The sequence below is a fragment of the Gossypium raimondii genome, chromosome 13 (genome assembly GCF_025698545.1).
Source record: "Gossypium raimondii isolate GPD5lz chromosome 13, ASM2569854v1, whole genome shotgun sequence".
NCBI classification, from domain to species: domain Eukaryota; kingdom Viridiplantae; phylum Streptophyta; class Magnoliopsida; order Malvales; family Malvaceae; genus Gossypium; species Gossypium raimondii.
In genome coordinates this window covers 6,828,279-6,848,756 of record NC_068577.1, presented here as the reverse complement: position 1 = coordinate 6,848,756, position 20,478 = coordinate 6,828,279, and positions in this window count along the sequence as shown.

Below are 20,478 nucleotides of genomic sequence, written 5' to 3'. Positions count from 1 at the left end.
TAACCAAATTTAAAAGTTGGAAACATGTGGGGAAGAATAGCCCAAATTATGATTTTTTTTTTATTTCCTGTCAAAGATACCAGTTGAGCAAGAAGGAAGCGTAATAGGTCAGTGATAAAACCTCGATGAACAACAAGTAATGTCAACCCAAGCATTAAAAGGGGATCATCCTCGAAAAATGACATTCTACATTCATCATGTATACACATCTTGTTAGGAGCATTTGATTCATTCTGATCATAACATCCTAATCATTTGCCACAAAATAGGCCCATGAAATAAATTTTATAGGTCATGTTACCCAAAGAATGGTATAACAGATCAATGAAGTTACATATACCCCTGAAGTTGCAGTGGGATGGATTGAAGTCATTATGGCAAATCTTATCTCCCTGAAGTTGCAGTGGAACAGGTTGAAGTTGCAGTGGAGCAGACTGAAGATAGCGAATCTTATTTCCCTAAAGTTGTAGTGGAACAGATTAAAATTACAAATTACAAATCTTATCTCCCTAAAGTTGCAGTGGAGTAGATTAAAGTTATAGATCTTATCTCTTTGAAGTTGCAGTGGAGTAGATTGAAGATAGTAGATCTTATCTTTCTGAAGTTGCAGTAGAGCATATTAAAGCTATAAACCGTATCTCCCTGAAGTTACAGTGGAGTAGGTTGAAGTTACAAGTCTTATCTCCCTGAAGTTGCAGTGGAGCAGACTGAAGGTTACAAATATTGTCTCCCTGAAGTTGTAGTGGGGCAGATTGAAGTTATAGATCTTATCTTCCTGAAGTTGCAGTGGAGTAGATCAGAGATAGCAAATCTTATCTCTCTGAAGTTGCAGTAGAGCAGATTAAAGCTATAAACCTTATCTCCTTAAAGTTGTAGTGGAGCAGGTTAAAAATAAACAAATCTTATCTCCCTGAAATTGCAGTGGAGTAAATTGAAGACAGGCTACAAATCTTATCTCCTTGAAGTTATAGTGGAGCAGATTAAAGCTGCAAACCTTATCTCCCTAAAATTGCAGTGAAGTAGGTTAAAAATAGCAAATCTTATCTTTTTAACGTTACAGCAGAGCAGATTAAATCTACACACTTTATCTCCCTAAGGTTGCAGTGGAGTAGATTGAAGACACAAATCTTATCTCCCTAAAGTTGCAGCACACATATTGAAGCTATAAGTCTTATCTCCCTGAAGTTACAGTAGAATATATCGAAGCTACAAGTCTTATCTCCCTGAAGTTGCAGTGGAGTGGATCGAAGCGACAATTCCTATACCCCTGAAGATGCAGTGGGTTGGAATGAGGCTAACTGAAGAAGAGAAGCACCCAAATAAGTCAAGACTTGGCAAAACTAGACAAAATTGGCCCTTCAAAAGTCTTTGCTCCATTCTCGTTACACGACAATAGGCAAAGATGGGGCAGCTGTTGTGAGCCAATTCTGCTCGGGGCCCATAAAGAATAAAACCCCATTACAACCCAAACTAAACCAATTACAGACCCAACAAAAACCAAACAGGCTTAAAACCAAATTTCCCAATTCAAGACCAATTAGCCCAAACCCAAAAAACAGAAAAAACAAAAAGAAACCCTAGCCCGTGCCGCCCCTAACTCCCCTAGGTCTACCACCGCCTCTGCCACCTCTGTCAGCACTGCCCTCCACTTGCACCACCACTTGCAAAGACCAAAAGCAGAAGTGACAGCAAATATACAAAAATAGATTAAAACTTTGTAAAATGGCTATATAAGCCATGAAAAACCATTGTAGTTTTTTCCCTAGGATTTTTTCTTGAATACAACAAAAATAGATTCAAGTATACAAACAACAAAAAGCAACAAAGCAGATTGAAGAAATTTTCCTGTTTTTGAAACTGTTTATATTCGAAAATTTCTATTTTCCTTTTGTTTTAAAAAAAATTGTATTTATATATATAATATATAATAAAAAGGGGATGAAAACTTACCAGGGGTGTCCGACCACCGTCCACTGCGGAGGAGCAGCAGAGCCAAGACAGTCCTTCTTCGCCGAATTCTGGGCTTTGGCCAGAGGGAGAGGGGAGAGCTTTTCCATTTTTTTTGAAAATAAGGGCTAAATGATTTTTTTTGTCAAAAAAATTTAACTTATCTAGGCCCCCAAAACGACGCTGTTTTGAGACTGGCCTCAAACGCCCAAAACGACGTCGTTTTGAGACTGGCCTCAAACGCCCAAAATATCTTTTTGGGGCGACCCAATTACCTGACCCATTAACCCTTAGGATCAGCGTGTTTTTTAACGGAAGGCTAATTGCGCCTTTAACCCTTTCGCTTTTTTATTGTTTACAATTAAGTTTGTTTCATTTTTAATTTTTGCCCTATAATTTATTTCGGCTTTCAATTTGGTCCACCTTAAAGCTGTGCGTTTTGGAGGGTGGGGATTGTTGCCCATTTTGGTCTCTCCTTGTTATTCGCGCATTCTACTTGGCCCTTATCCTTTTTATTTAATTCTGATTTACCCCAAAATTTTGTTTTAAAACTCAATTTAGCCCATTTTTTTCTTGTTATTTTTGCTATTTTATTATTAAATTAATTAATTTAATATTATTATTACTATTATTATTTTCCTTTTTATTTATTTACTTGTTATTATTATCATATTATTAAATTAATTAGTTGTGCATTATTATTTTTATTATATCTCTTTTATATTTATTTACCTAATAATTTAAATACATCTATTCTATTTTATCATATTATATTTATTTATTCACATTCTTTTATATGATTACAAACCTTAGATTATTCATTATTTATTATTTTATTATCATTCATATTATTCTCATTATTATTAGTATTTATTATTTTAAAACCCTTGTATATCCCATTTATTCATATGGTTGCTTCGTTGTTTTTATTTTATTTTATTTTTTAGTTTGCTTGTTATTTTCTTTTATCTGTAATCACTTGTTTGTTTCGTTAATTCATTCTCGACTTTCCTATTGTTTTTTAACGCATTTATGTTGTTACGTATATTATCATCGTAATTTATTTTCACAACAAATTTTTGATACATTAAATTTACTCGATACGTAAATTATGATTTTAAAATAAGTAATACTTTGTATTTTGAGATCCGAAAGGTCGTACCCTAACTTACGGGGTTTCAAGTTTCTCGATAAATCTGAATAAACAAACATTTAAAAAAACTAAATTTTAAATTGTAACACCCCCTAACCCTAAACCGTCGTTGAAACAGGGTTACGGAGTATTACCGGACATATCGGATAACTTATAACTAATTCACAAATAAATAACATACATAGCATACTTTAATCAATACATCACCTAGATACATGCCACATTATCAAAAGAAAGGTACATCACTAAAATTTATCTGAGGTCGGGATTACTCTGGATGATGGACCGAACACTGGCTTTCTACTAACCTGCTCACGGAAACAACCGTACGCTGAGCATGAGAATACTCAGTGGTATTACCATAATTCAAATTTATAACATTAATCGATAAATTATATACATTTAATTAATGTCTATAATTATTCATTAATTATCTCATATTTTAAATCAACTTGATAATTAATAACAATAAGCAATATTTCAAATCTTGTATTTAATTGTATTCATACCTTATTTCACTATCTCAATTCCATTGAATTTTTCACATCTCATTCCAATAGTTCATTTCAATTTATATACAATTCATTCAATTTATCACTATATTCAATATCAATTTACTACACCAAAATAGGCTTTTCGCGGCATTTTTTCAGGGCTATAGCGGCATTTTTTAGCGCCGCAAATACTTTTACCGGCGCTTCGATAAGCGCCGCAAAAAACGCCACTACTGCCTGCGTCGCTAACTTTAGCGTTGCTTTTTGTAATAAACGCCGCAAAAGATAAAGACCTTCTACGGCGTTTCTTTTATCGCGCCACTATAGAATACCGTCTTTAGCGGCGCTTACACAGAAACGCCACTATAGGTGGGAGTCTTTCGCGGCGCTTATGCAAAAAACGCCACTACAGATCGGGTTTCTTTACCGGCGTTTGTACAGAAAACGCCACAATAGATATCTGCTCTACCGGCGCTTATACAAAAAACGGCACTATAGATCGGGTCTATAGCGGCGCTTATACAAAAAACGCCACTATAGCTCGGTTCTATAGCGGCGCTTATACAAAAAATGCCACGATAGCTCGGTTCTATAGCGGCGCTTATACAAAAAACACCACTATAGATATGTTTCTTTATCGGCGCTTATAAAGAAACGCCACTACAGATATGGCTCTATACCGGCGCTTATGCAAAAAAACGCCACTATAGATTGGAGTTTTTTGCGGCGCTTATACACAAAACGCCACTAGAGATTGGTGGCTTTAGCGGCGCTTATGCATAAAACGCCACTAGAGGCGGGTTCTTTAGTGGCGCTTATCCAATAAACGCCGCTAATTTTGGCAGATTTGAAAAGTTTTTTTTTATATTTTCAGCCCTCCTGTAAAAAAAATCAGAAGAAACCAAATCTAATCCAGCCAAAAGTAATACATGTATATAATATTTAAAATAAATGTCAATAAATAAAATAAAATTCAGATTATTCTTACAAAATTGTAAAAGTTAAAATGATAAAACTAAAGTTAAAATTGAAGTATATTTACACGATAGTCTAAGACGACGGTGGTTATGATCGTTAAACATCTTCATCATATTCGAAGTCACTTTGGAGTTCATCGAACTTTTAAGTCGCTCGCTTCCTTCATTTTAGCCTCGATTCCTCGCCGCAGCCTCTGCTTCTCTCATTCTTGATCTACTTTAAGCTATCGTTAGAGTTCTTCATACTTTCGTTGAACCTCGCCTTCTCTCGCGCTTCCTCGCTTCTCTCGTTGCATGATCTGCTTTAAGTTGTAGCTGGAGTTCTTCATATCTTTTTTGAACCTCAGCTTCTCTCGATGTTGCCTCCGCTTTTAGTTATGTAATTTGTTCACTTGTTGTCGCTTGCATCTGAACTAACTGGGCTCTTAACCTCTGAACTTCAGCTTGAGCTTCACTCCCCGAATGCATGTATCGTTGCGAGCTGGATCCAAAATATATGGATGGGCTAACGAAAGATCCTTGAAATCGAACCCGACCGTACCTTTCAGGACCCAAAACTTCAGTGATAATCCGGTTATCAATGTCGTCAATATGAACAGAACTATCACTTGAAGCAATCGCTTTGTACTCCGCCTTTTTGTCCTTCAGTTTTTCCTAAAAAATAAATGACATAGTTAAGAACACAATATATTAAAAAACAAATGCAACATAACTTAACAATATTTGCATTACAATAAATGAAATAAACCATTAGAACAGTAAAAATAATTAAAACAAGTCAAATTGTATTAAGCAAACGTACCATAATTTCTGCTTCAGAGTCATAGGGTTTCCATCTTTCTTCCTATGTAATGTCAAAAGTTGAAGGCGTCCAACTTTTGACCCGACAAAGACTTCCTACAATACAAGAGTAAAAATATTATTTGATATAAAGTAATAAATATCCGCCAAGACCATATAAATCCTACTTACCTCGGCACGAGCTACACACGCAAAACTTCTCGACCCAATTTGTAATGCGTGAATTTTGTTTCTCCCTACTACTTGTTCCAACTCGTTCACGATCCTACGTTATGAAATTATTAGTACGTTCATTATTAAATACTATAAACCAAAATAATTACAAGATTTTTGTAGTAACACATACCTCTCCTTTCTTCGATGTCCAAAATCTAACGACCTCTTCCCACTGGTACCTAAGCATTCCCGGCGAGACATTTTGTAATTTCTCGTCGAGTGTTGTTTTTGTCTTAAAATAGTCTTTCTTTAATGTGCTCTTATGGTCTCTCTACCTTTTTCCTAATGCCTTCTTTAGATAAGCATCGGAGACCTCTAGAGCAAATCTCGCCTACAAAAACACGTTTTGTTTTTAGCTTAAGAAAGGAAATGTAAACGAAACTTAAACCCAAGTATTATAAATGACATACACGTTTTGTTACCTTAATGCTATCGAGAGCTTGGTTCTTGTTACTCTCGGGCACTTTATGCCATGACTCGAAGTTAATTGGAAATATATTTGGATTCCGTGATAGAATGCCAATGTATCCTACTAAAAGGCGAGCTTCTGATCCAACAGGCTGACCAAAGCTATTACTGGATACTTGGACACGCTCGATTGGATCTAGATCGTATAAATCCCTCAGTAGAGTACGTCCGCGAACTCTCCGCCTCCCGACAGTTTCAGCTAGAAAATAAAAGTATTGTAATATAAGAAATGTAAAAAATAAAATAAATAATAAGTCAACACACATGTAAGTTATAAGTTAAATTACTTTGAGCTTCTATAGGTTCGTCAGGTGTGACCGGAACATTTGAAGATCCAACAGCAGTTTGTTGTTCAGTGCTATTTGTTTCGTTCGAGTTTGGAGTACCTTGAACAATGCGGTGCGCTCGCACGGGTCTTCTAGGCATTTTATCTGCAATACAAATAGATACAAAACAATAAATTAGTTGAAAACTTAATATACAATTACAACAATAATAATATGTTTAAAATAGTTGAAATATATAGTAAGACCAATATTATGATATGATATTACATATAATTAAATAATCATAAAAGCTTACTATATTATAATCCATAAATATCTTCATCCGTATCCTGGCGGACCCATTGACTGTGTACTAGTACTAGGAATGTTTTCGTTTAAGTTTTGTTCTGGAAATGGCAAAGTTTCTGTTCTGTCGTCAATGCCATCTCTACTTCCACTGCCTATGTCAAACAAGTCCCTAGGTATGTTACGGAGTACAACGTACCAACCCTCATCAATTGGATCTTTTGAGTAAAATACTTGTTTGACTTGAGAAGAAAATAAGTACGGCTCATCAATCAATTGTTGTCCTGTATGAATCAAGCGATTGAAGTTCACCATTGTGAAACCAAATTGATCTTGCTTAATTCCACGACCAGTATTAACATCGGCCCAATCACCTCGAAATAAGACAACTTTCCATTTTCCGTAGTAATCCAACTCAATTATATCAGTAAGAAGTTCGAAATATTCTACATTTCCCTCGACAGGATTGTTGTCCCTAGCACTAGCATAACTAGTAATTGAGGAATTAACAACTATTCCACAATTTTGCGTTCTCCTCAATCTCTCGCGATGTTTCGTATGAAATATGAATCCGTTAATGACAAACGCACTATATCTTTTAACCACCCGATCTGGACCTTGAGAAAGCCATTTAACTTCGTTGGTCACGTTTTTCCCACTCCAAACCTATTGTATGGACAGTCAACTGAGTAATTGGCGATGTTATGAGAGAAGATTACAATTATATGTCGATGAAAGCTACAATTGCATACCGTTTGGGTTAACCATTCATGGAAAGATTCTGTGAACAACTTATTGATGTCTCGAAGTTGTGTTCTTCGGGAGCGCGCACGAGATCTCAGTATTTGTTTGTACTCACTATGTAAAAAATATGTTCAGCTTGTTAGAAGATAGCAATTTTTAATTGATGAATAGAAAATCTCAAATTTGTAGAACTTACTTGCGTAAAGGTTCCATTGATTCGTGGTGAAACAGAACATACCGATGTGCTTGTACCCACGAAAAACCATCTAATTCTGCAATTTCCACTTTGCCGATTACTTCTCCAAAACTTTGGAACAAATAAGTATCGGCCAAGTTATGATCCGTGAGACTAGCATTTCTATTTGGTCTTCTCAACCTTGTCTCGACATCATCCAAATATCGTGAATAGAAGGTCATACATTCCTCTGCTAAGTAGGCTTCAGCAATCGATCCTTCCGGATAACACTTGTTGCGACAGTAAGACTTTAGTTTGGATAGGAACCTAAACACGAAATAATGTTATGAAAAGTTGTAGTAACTAGTAATAGGGTTTACGAAAGGAGAGTTGCTATGGGATACACCTTTCTATGGGATACATCCATCGGTACAAAACGGGTCCGCCGAGAATTGCTTCTCCCGGGAGGTGGATTATCAAGTGAACCATAATAGTGAAGAAGGAAGGTGGAAAGATTTTCTCCATGTTGCATAAAGTCAATGCGGCTCTATCCTGTACCTTCTGAAGTTCTTGAACATCCAAAATGGCTTTCATTATATTGGATAGTTCAATTATACAGGACGTCACCTTCTTCGACATACAACATCGTAGAGCAACTGGCAGTAAATCTTGCATCAAGATGTGATAGTCATGTGATTTTAGCGAATACAGTCTTCGATCTTTAACACTAACACATCGAGATATATTTGATGCATACGCATCTGGAACCTTTATATCCTTCAACACCGTACAGAACACTTCTTTCTCTGTCCTCGACATCGAAAAAATTGAAGGCGGCAACCGATATTTCCCATTAGGAAGTGGATTTGGATGAAGATCAGGTCGAATTCCCATTTGGACTAAATCAAGTCGACTCTGAAGATTGTCTTTCGATTTTTCATCTACATTCAAAATTGTACCGACAATGTTCTCGCGGATATTTTTCTCAATGTGCATAACATCAAGATTGTATCGTAAAAGCTGATGCTCCCAATAAGGCAACTCAAAAAAAATACTTCTCTTTTTCCACAAGTCTGCCTCATTGGGATCATCCTCTTTATCGGAGTCATCATCATCTTCATCATTTGATCTTCTATTTATTTGCGTGTTCGCCGGGTGGTTCATCTTTCCATAACTGAAATTTATATCTTTCAACATGAACAAGATATCACATCCACTTGTCTGCGAAGGAGCTTCTCTGAACTCTTCGGTACCGTCAAATACTGAACTCTGAAATCTAAATCTATGATTTTTCGGTAACCACCGACGATGCCCCATGTAAGAGAACTTTTTCCCATTGTATAACCATTGCGAACATGTTTGTGCAGCACAACAAGGACACGCGTAATGACCCTTGGTACTCCAACCGGATAAATTGGCATAAGCGGGAAAGTCATTAATGGTTCACATCAAAGCTGCACGTAAATTAAAGTTCTCCTTTCTCACCACATCGTATGTCTCAACACCAGCCCATAATTGTTTTAACTCATCTATAAGTGGCTGTAAATAAATGTCGATATCATTCCCGGGCCCTTTCTCACCAGGGATAATCATAGATAAAATAAGTGAAGATTGCTTCATGCAAATCCACGGAGGCAAATTGTAAGGAACAAGCACAACTGGCCAAGTACTGTACGCGGTACTCATAATCTTGAAAGGATTAAATCCATCAGATGCTAGCCCAAGCCTCACATTCCTAGGATCGCTTGCAAAGCTTGGAAATTTATTGTCAAATGATTTCCAAGCTAAAGAATCTGCCGGATGCCTCATCTTCCCATCACCGGTTCGTCCGTCATGGTGCCACGTCATAGACTCTGCTGTCTTCGACGACATGAAAAGCCTTTGAAGCCTTGGTATCAGCGAAAAATATCGTAAAATCTTGACCGGCTTCTGTCTTGGTTGTGCAACATTTTCATCGACGTTCCCATCTTCTGTGTTTCTATTTATCCAACGTGATTGGCCGCATATATGACAGCACTGTTGACTTCTCCGATCGCCCCAATACAACATGCAGTTATTTGGGCAACTATGAATTTTGGTGTACCCAAGACCTAAATCTTTTATCATTTTCTTCATATCTTTGCATGATTGAGGGATTTTTGCAAACGGAAACATTTCTCTCAAAAACTCTAACAGCATTGTCAAAGAGTTTCCGGTCCACCCTCCCAAACATTTCAACTGAAAAAGACGAATATAGAAAGACAATTTTGAGAATTTTGATCCCTCATACAGTTCTTCGTTCATGTCATTAAGTAGCGCGTAGAACTTTGCCGCTTCTCCATTCGGCTCTTCATGATGTACACTTCTTCCGGGTTCGGTAAAAGTATTTCCACCGAGATTACTATCATAAGATGGCACAAAGTCGGGTGGGAACGACTGTAAACCATGACTATGAATATTAAATGCTTCCGCAACATCCCTTCCATGTCATCCCCTCTAAAAGAATGATGGTAAGCAAGACTATCATAGGATACATCCATCCTTGAAGAGGAAGTACTACGGGCATTCTCCATGAAAAAGCCATTGTTTATAACCCCGAATAAACCCATCAATAATTAGATGCTCGTATACAACTTCACGAGAATGCCAGTTTATGTTGACACACTTATTACACGGACAAAGAATCATGTTCTCTTGGCTTGCATGTTGAAATGCAAAATTTAGAAAAGTCTGTACTCCATTTCGATAACCGTCGCTTACCCTTGACAAATTCATCCAAGACCGGTCCATTTCTTATTTCTTGAAGTCCGATTTTCACCGAAATTACAAGGGTAAGTTGTTCAAGTGGTAAGTTATGTATTATGTAACTTATGTAGGTTATCATATTAATGTATGTTATGTAAGTTGTAAGTTATGTATTATGTAACTTCTATAAGTTTAAAAATTAATGTATGTTATGTAAGTTGTAAGTTATTATGTATTATATATGTTATGTAAGTCGTGTTCTCCATGTATTATGTATGTTATGTAAGTTGTAAGTTATTATGTATTATGTAAGTTATGTATGCTATGTATTATGTAAGTTTATATAAAATCATAAATATAAGTTATGTATTATGTAAGGTAACATATAAGTTTATGTAAGTTATGAATGTAAGTTATGTATGTTATGTAAGTTGTAAGTTATTATGTATTATGTATGTTATGTAAGTTGTAAGTTATTAAACTGTATAAACGCTTTTTGTCAAATATGTTTTAAAATATATATATCAAAGAACAAATTATGTCGAAAAAAAAACATTGAATTCACATTACAAGATATAATTAATTTGTTTATTTTTCATCAAACAATTTTTTATTAAAGAAATAATACTTTGAATTGCCATTACAAAATAAATATATTTCAAAAAGTATATTTTTTTAATATAAAATATATATATCAAAGATGTTTTAAAATATAACCTATTTTTTAATATAAAATATATATATCAAAGATGTTTTAAAATATAACCTATTTTTTTAATATAAAATATATATATCAAAGATGTTTTAAAATATAACCTTGAATACATTTCATTTAAAATATATTTCAAAAAGTATATTTTTATTTGAATAGAAAATATAAATAAATATACAATTCTATTTGTACGTAGAAGATTATTAATCATTAACATAAAACAAAGTTGCAAATATAAGATCGATAATTAATCATTAATTCCTTGTAAAATTTATAATTGCAACACAAAATATCGAAATCGATGATTTACAAACGGTAAAACGATTAAACGATTCGCCCATAATTTATTCAATTACTCAAATATATATGTTTAAGAGTTGTATTCAAATTTAATAGTTTAAAACAATTGCCTTTGCCGAATAGCAATTCTTAACATTATGTATAAAATAATGTAATAAGTGCATAAAGAAATAAATTTAGCTAAATTGGTAATTGAAACTCCTTCAAAAATGAGAAATAATAATTAAACTATACAACTAAAATATAACAGAAATTTTTTAACAATTTGACTTTTTTATAAGAAAACAAAATAGAGAAACATAGGAATAAATACCTTAAATTTCCTCAATTGAAGCAAATCCTGGAAAAAAAGATGAAATACATTAGTACCAAAAAAATGTAGGAATTAAAGCCAAAAACTTAAAAAAACAGGAGTTTATACTCACAAACTTAAAAAAAGGTACATGACAATTGAATTAGATTTCTATTAGAGGTTTAAAATTGAACATATATATGAATATATGTTGAAACCTAACCTAACCAAATCATGCGGAGAAATCACATTTTCTTCTAAATTAAACATAAAAAATTATGTCAATTGGGTAAGGATATTAGACAAACAACATTACGCAAACAATTAGATGATACTCATTCTATTCCCAACGCTATAAAGCAAATAATTTTGTCAAAATTGCTACCCATTTGATTATCAACAGTTTCATTAAGGACGTTTTGAAAATAAAGTTGATTTAAAGGCAAATAATGCAAATACCAAGACTAATAACAACTGTTTTCTAAATAGCAAACCTATTATAAGCATCTGGAACCTTTGCAAGCATATTACAATCGTAAAATCATAACCTATATTTAATTATTTATTAAATTCAGGCATATCATACATTTCACACATATATATATATATATATATCACCTAACCAATGTGAAATAGCTTAACATTATATGTTTTAATACATATGACAAACATGCCAAGTACCTTATAAGTTATGCGAATTTCATATATTAAACATCACCAATATATATATATATATATATATATATATATATATAGTATACCATATACTTATAATCCATGTATGATTAGCGACAATAAAATAAATTTAAATCATAACTTTAGCCAAACCGAACTTATAAATTACAAACTGAATTCACATTACGCAAATAATGCACAGTAGCCATTGCTTAACCGTTATATTAAATTTGCACTCAATTAAACTTTCCAATTAATGGTTTTTGTCACTAACTACATTGATAGTTAAAATAAATCAATGTACGAATTAGATGATATGTGGTGGTTTCTGTTTAATCTAATATTTACCAGGATAAAAGTACTAGAATGAAACATGTGTCAAAGCAACATACAAGACCAAGTAAATGTTAGCTAGCAGGTCTACTATTTAATTCAAAAGCGTCCCCTTCTAAGTCGAGCCTATGCCATGATGCAGCAGTTAATCACACAACACAACCAAAATACCAGCATTTCTTAGCAATATGATGGCAAAAATATATTAGCACAGAACACACGTCAATGCTTTTCAACTTAATATTGTATTAGCACAGAAGGAATCAGAAAGAAATTGTACCTAAATCCCTCACCTGCTAAACGATGCAGAAAACAGAAAAGGAAGCAACGAAATGGAATTGAATGAAACCCTAAACACAGACCCTATAAAATCGGAATAATACCAATGAAACCATTCAGAAAATAAATAAACATTCGAAGCATTACATTACCTTCAAAACGATGAACAAAAATTGAAGAGGAAGACCGAAAACCCTATAATTAAACAGAGTATATTTTTTTTAATGTCAGTTTCTCAGCACAATAACAGGGAAGGAAAAATAGAATTAACAAATTGGGGAAAACCCAATGTATACGGAGGCAGAATGGGGAAAGCGAACCTTGAATAATTATTACCCCGACCACCAATTCCGACGATGCTCCTCGACGTTCTCCGTCAACTGTCTGTGTCTACGGAATGTACGAACCCGGTTTTTATCAGTTTTGCAACAAATTGAAACAGCAAAACAACTAAATTTGAAAGAGATACAGAATTGATTTTCAGAAATGGGAGAAAGCTAAAACCGTTTATGAGTTAGGGATTTCAGAACTTAGGGATTTTAGAATAGGGAAAATGAAATTGGCGCTGGGAGAGGGGATATACCCCGAAATCTGATCTCTCATTAAACGACGCCGTTTCAATTAAATATATTTGCGGGGTTTTTAATAAAAACGCCACTAAACGCCAGAAATCTTGTTCTATAGCGGCGTTTTCTGTATAAGCGCCGCTATGTTTTCAATTTATTTGTCTTTATTTATAAGTTTAATAATTTCTAATAGATATTTTTTTTTTTTGATAATTGTTATGACATTATTTTAAATTGATATAGTAATATGCATTTATAAAATTATTTCAATTTTATGCAGTACTATATATATATAATATATAACATATATATATGCATAGATATATATCATGGCATATATTATATATATATATATATATATAACCCTGTCACTTATAATCATATATACTAGTGACATATATAATAAGAAGTAAAAAGCAGAAAGAATTTTAATTTTTTTTTTTTGGTTTTGTACCCTAAAACCCGAAGCTATTAATCCCTATAAACCGTAAACATTAAAATTAAAGGCTAAACCCTAGCTAACTCGTAAAATTCATGCAAATCCGAAGGCAAAAACCAAGCATTGTAACATTCAAATTATCAATACGTGTGAACCATAAACCATAAACATCAAGCCGTAAAACAGTAAATTTGATCATTAATACATCTTATAAGCCGTAAACCTCGCATTAAAACTAACATGTAAACTCAAACCCTAAACCCCATTCCTCAAGCCCTAAACCTTAATCCAAAACCCTAAACATAAAATTATAATCCTAAATTAATAAACATTATGTATCAAACCCTAAAACCCCAAACCGTATGCAACAAAACTAAAATATTAATCCCAAAACCCTAAAATGCATAACTTCCATTTGCGGCGTTTTTACAAAAACGCCGCTAATACCAATAAACAGTGTAAAAACGAAGTCGTTTCGGATACAAATCTGTTCTATAGCGGCGTTTTCTGTATAAACGCCGCTAATTTTTCAATTTATTTTATTTGTCTTTATTTATAAGTCTAATGATTTTTAGTAGATTTTTTATTTTGATAATTGTTATGACATTATTTTAAATTGATACATCAATATGAATTTATAAAATTATTTCAATTTTATGCAATATATGTATAATATATAACATATATATATGCATATCGTGGCATATTATATATATATATATATATATATAACCTGTCTCTTATATACTAGTGACATAATAAGAAGTAAAAAGTTCATCTAATTTTAATTGTTTTTTTTTGCTTTTGTACCCTAAAACATCAAGCCGTAAAACAATAAATTTGATCATTAATATATCTTATAAGCCGTAAACCTCGCATTAAAACTAACATGTAAACTCAAACCCTAAACCCTATTCCTCAAGCCGTAAACCTAAACCCAAAACCCTAAACATAAAATTGTAATCCTAAATTAATAAACATTATGTATCGAACCCTAAAACCCCAAACCGTATACAACAAAACTAAAATATTAATCCCAAAACCTAAAATACATAACTTTCATTTGCGGCGTTTTTACAAAGACGCCGCTAATGCCAGTAAAACAGTATAAAAACGAAGTCGTTTCGTTTACACATTTTGCGGCGTTTTCTCAATAAACGCCACAAATCTTGTTCTCCAGCGGCGTTTTCTGTATAAGCGCCGCTAATTTTTTAATTTATTTTATTTATGTCTTTATTTATAAGTTTAATGATTTTTAGTAGATTTTTTTTTTGATAATTGTTATGACATTATTTTAAATTGATACAGTAATATGAATTTATAAAATTATTTCAATTTTATGCAATATGTATAATTTAAATATATCCAACATTATAATTTATTATAACTTATTGAAATTATTCAAATTAATATAATGTATAACAACTTTAATTTAGATCCCAATATATGCTCTACTTTTAAGCTAACAAACAAATGTACATACGTAACTAACACAATATTAATATATATATATATATATGTTTCATAATATATAACTTATAATATAATAATATAATTCAAACATTAATTGAGAATATATAAAAGAATGAACTACTATTCCTAATTAGCGGCGTTCTTACACAAACGCCGCTATAGACCCAAGATTTACCAGCGCTTCTCCAGGAACGCCGCCGGAAATTTAGCGGCGATTCTCCATAAACGTCGCTTTAGAGCGGAGCATCAGCGGCGGTTTCTGAAAAACGCCGCTAAAGATAAGACCATTAGCGGCGCAGACGCAAAAACGCGGCTAAAATACCGGTACTTTACCGACGCTTAACGCAAAACGCCGCTGTAGAACGGATTATTAGCGGCGTTTGGGAAAATACCGCCACTAGTGTTCCAAAATATACGAAAACGGCGTCGTTCTGTGTTACTGTATTTGCGGCGCTTTGTATAAAACGCCGCTGTAGAACGGAGTTTTAGCGGCGCTTGGAAATAACCGCCACTAATGTTCCCAAATATATGAAAACGGCGTCGTTCTGTGTGACTCTATTGCGGCGCTTTTTGTAAAACGCTGTTAATGCTTGGTTTTAGCGGCGTTTTTTTATGTAGCGCCGCTAATGCTCGATATTTTACGGCATTTTTCGTAAAATGCCGCTAATGCTCGATTACTAGTGGCGTTTTTTGTCCAAACGCCGCTAAAAGTGCCGCTATATCCCTATTTTGGTGTAGTGATTCTATTGCAATTTGTACTCACTAATATCATATAACAAAAAAATTTTCTCTTAATCACATCATGAACTTTGGGATCATATCTTCAAGTCTCATATCTCGATTTTCAATTCACATATCAATTTACAATTTCACTTTCTCGTTTATTTCCATAGCTCAATCAATCACACTTATTCAAAATTTCTCATTTCAATTATTTACCCCTATTAACAAGACTTGGACCTTGGCGGATACAAGGATCCAACCAAACACACCAGAATGGCACCCAGTGCCTCATAGGATAGTTCGAAGCAATAGTTGACACCCAGTGTCTCATTGGCCAAGCCGAAGTAAGTTGGTACCCAGTACCTCATCGAATCTATCCGAAGTAACAGTATGACACCCAGTGTCTCATCGACTCAAGGTCAAAGTATACCTGAACACTTCCAATCCTATAGCATGCCAACTATATCCGACTCAGTCCAACTACTTAATAGGGTATTCAAATCATTTTGCTATTTCGAATTCACTTTCTACTTTCTAATCAATATACAATTCAATACCAATACATATTTTAGATATTCACATATAATCATACTTTGATTCAATTCAAACCACTTTTCAATCAATACACAATTCACATATTCTCACATAATCATAATCATAATTTAATTCACTTTTATTCAATTCATATTTTTAATTCATTTTCCAATCAAATTCTAATCACTAATTATTTTTCAATCAATATACATTTCAAATACTCGCGTATTTTCTTCATTCAATTCAATTTGATTCAATCCAAATCACTATTATCATTTCAGTTGCTTATCTAATTTTCCTTACCATGCATTTTAATTAAAATATAACAATTAATAATAAATAGATTTGAATTATAGTAATACAAACCGTGATTCTCATGTCTACGTCTCGTCCACTTTTTCTTTTCCTTTCTTCGTGGATGCCTCGGGTGCGATATTAGCTACGAAAAATTAAGATAATTTTTATAATCATTAATACAATATTAATTTTTCATCTAATACTTGAATTTCTACTTTATTTTCATCTCAATTTTAATTTAATCCCTAACTAATTTAATTTATTTTTCCATCTCAATTCATACCTCATTTCTACTCAAATTTCAACTAAACTTAAACTTAACTATCTAATTTTTATCATAAATCTCTAATTTTGAGATTTTTCAATTTAGTCCCTACTATTCAAAACTTACACTTTATTTTACAATTAAATCATTTACTAACTTTTAACTTGAAATTAAATTAATTTAACCCCTAATTCTTTCATTTATTCAACATAATCAATGTCTAGAAATCTAATAACTTCCAAAATTTCAACATAAATCCAATAATACTTTGTTCTAGGATTCCAAAAACTCAAAAATTACAAGAAAAGGGACTAAATTAACTTACCAATCAAACTTTGAACCTTAAAATCCCAAATTTTCTTTCTTTCCTCCCCTTTTTCTTTTTCTTTCCTTTCTCCCCTGTTTTCGTTTTGCTCTCTGTTTCGTTTTGTTTTTGTTTCTTTCTTTTTCATTGCTTTATCCAATAATATAATATAATATAATAATATTTTAATCTAAAATATCTTATACTTAAATAATAAGTACGTATTATTACAAATGTATATATATATATATATATTTATTTATTACACATGTATTTTATTATAACCACACAAGTATCATATTTTTGGTTTATTTCCTAATTTAGTCCCTTTTATTTATCTATTTCATAATTAAACTTTCACAATCAATTCAATTTAATCCTAATACTCAATTAACTTTAATTTAACTAAATTCACATAACTAAAATCCAATTGGTGATATAACTAATTCTATAAATATTTTTAATAATTATTTTACGAGTCCGTTTTACCAGAATGGAGTTCCGAGAATACTTTTTTTCAATTTTGTCCTTTTTTAATCAATTAATCATCGAAACGTTAAAATTTCTTAACGAAACTTTAATACTACCCTAATGACACTTCGTAAATATTTATAAAAATATTTACGGCTCAGTTTATAATATCAACGTATCGATACCTCGTTTTCGACCCAATTTACCTAACAATTTCTTTTAAATCACAAAATTCACTAATTCAAAAATATTTCTAAAATCACGCTTAACTTATAATTATTAATTAATAAAATTTTCTAACTTTTTCATCGAATTTAGTGATCTCAAATCACATTCTGACACTACTGAAAATTGGACTGTTTCATAAATAATCTCAAGAATAAAAAAAATTATGTTCTAACTTACAGAATATGATTTCTTTCTAAAACCTAGATAATCAAATATCTTTCCAATAAGTAAATTTTTCGGCATTTATTCTCGTATCGAGAATTTAAGACATTGTGTCCTAACTTACAGAACGTAATTCTCTTTCTCGATTAACGTGAAATATGCCCCCTTTCTCGAAAAATTTTCAATATTTTAACAAAAGATCGTATTTTAAATCTCTTCAAGATTTTCAATTCTCGGCACTAAAAAAACACGAAGTAATCAACTAGGTACCAATTTTGGGCATTACGAGGGTGTTAATCCTTCCTCGTGCGTAGCCGACTCCCGAACTCGTCTTTCTGAATTTCATGGACCAAAATCGTTGTTTTAATAAATCAAACCGTTTATTAAAAACAACCACTTTTCGAGGTGACCCTATCTTACCTCATTAAAAAGGATTGGTGGCGACTCCCATGTTCATTTTCATTTTCAAAATCAAAGTTGACTCCTTTTACAAAAAAAATGGTTTCGGCAACATGCCATTTGTATCCTATCTATTCCTAAGGTTCAACCGAGATTCATAAGTTGCCGAAACTTCGTCGAGTATTTCCATGGAGTCGTATCATCAAGAATATAATAATAAAACATTTAAATCAAATATAATTTAATACTTATTAAACATATGAACTTACCTCGAATTCTTACGGAGAAAATTGATCGATTACTCCAACACTTTATCTTTTCCCCGATTTAATTCCGTATGTTGCTTTTCTTGATCTATATAATTAAATTTCACTAATTTAAGTCTCATTCTATTCAAATCAATCCAAAAACCATATTTTGGAAAAATTATTATTTGCCCCTATACTTTTAACTTCTTTACAATTTAGTCCCTAGGCTCGTAAAATAAAATTCATGCAATTTCACCCCTAACCAAACCTAGCCAAAACTAATACATGCTTATAGCAGCCCATACATTTTAAAATTTCACACATTTACCACACAATTTTCACATTTCTTAATATAATCCCTAATTAACAATTTCATTGAAAACCACTTAACAAAAGTTGTTTAACTCCAACAAAGATTCATTTTCTTCCATTAAACTTCACAAACAACTAAAATGCTCTCATGGAAAAACCCTAGACTTTCAATCATTTTTCAAATTAGTCCCCTAGTTAGCTAGGTTAAGCTACAACGTTTCCCAAAACATAAAAATCATTAAAAACAGGACAAAAATGCACCTCCATGCAAGGGAGATATGACCAAATGTTTGAAGGTCTCCAATGGTTTTTTCTTTGCTGTAAATTTTAGTGGAGAAGATGAAGCAAATAGGATAACATTTTGTTTTATTTATTTTATCTTTAATTGCCTTTTTACAAAATTACCCTTACCTAACTTTAAAATTTTCATAATTACCAAGCCATGCACATCCACTAATTTATTTAATAGTCTAATTACGATATAAGGACCTCCACTTTAAAGTTCTATAGCTATTTAACACATTTAGCTAATAGAATGCAACTTTTGCACTTTACGCGATTTAGTCCTTTTTATCAAATTGAACATGCAAACATTAAAATTTATTAACGAAATTTTTATATAATACTATCATGCTGTAGACCACAAAATAATATAAAAAAATTCAACCTCAACTTTGTGGTCCCGAAACCACTAGTCCGATTTTACTAAAAACGGTTTGTTACACTTTAGCTCCATAAGCTCCTTTGGTGCCATACGATAAAGAGCGATAAACATTGGAGCTGTACCCGGTAAAAGCTTAATGTCAAACTCAACTTCTCGATTCAGAGGTAAACCTGATAACTCCTCGAGAAAAACATCTAGAAATACGAAAAACAATCAAAATTAAAATCAAATAAAAGTTTAAACCAGAAGGAAGAATAGGGATTTTACGAAACGTTGAGGCCTGTGAAACACAATTTCCTTAAGACAGATTCAGCCGCTCTTACAGTACTTGGAGAAACATTGGTCAAATGTCTCCCATGATACAACAACAATAGTGATCAAAGTAGTAGCACATCTACAACGATCAATGAACGAACTTTGCTTTTTTCTACCACCGGAACGTTTGAAAAAACAGAGAGGAAAAGGAAGAGCTTTGAAATGAATAGAATTTCAGTAAAAGAAATTATTCGAATGTTTGAAAATAAACATAAA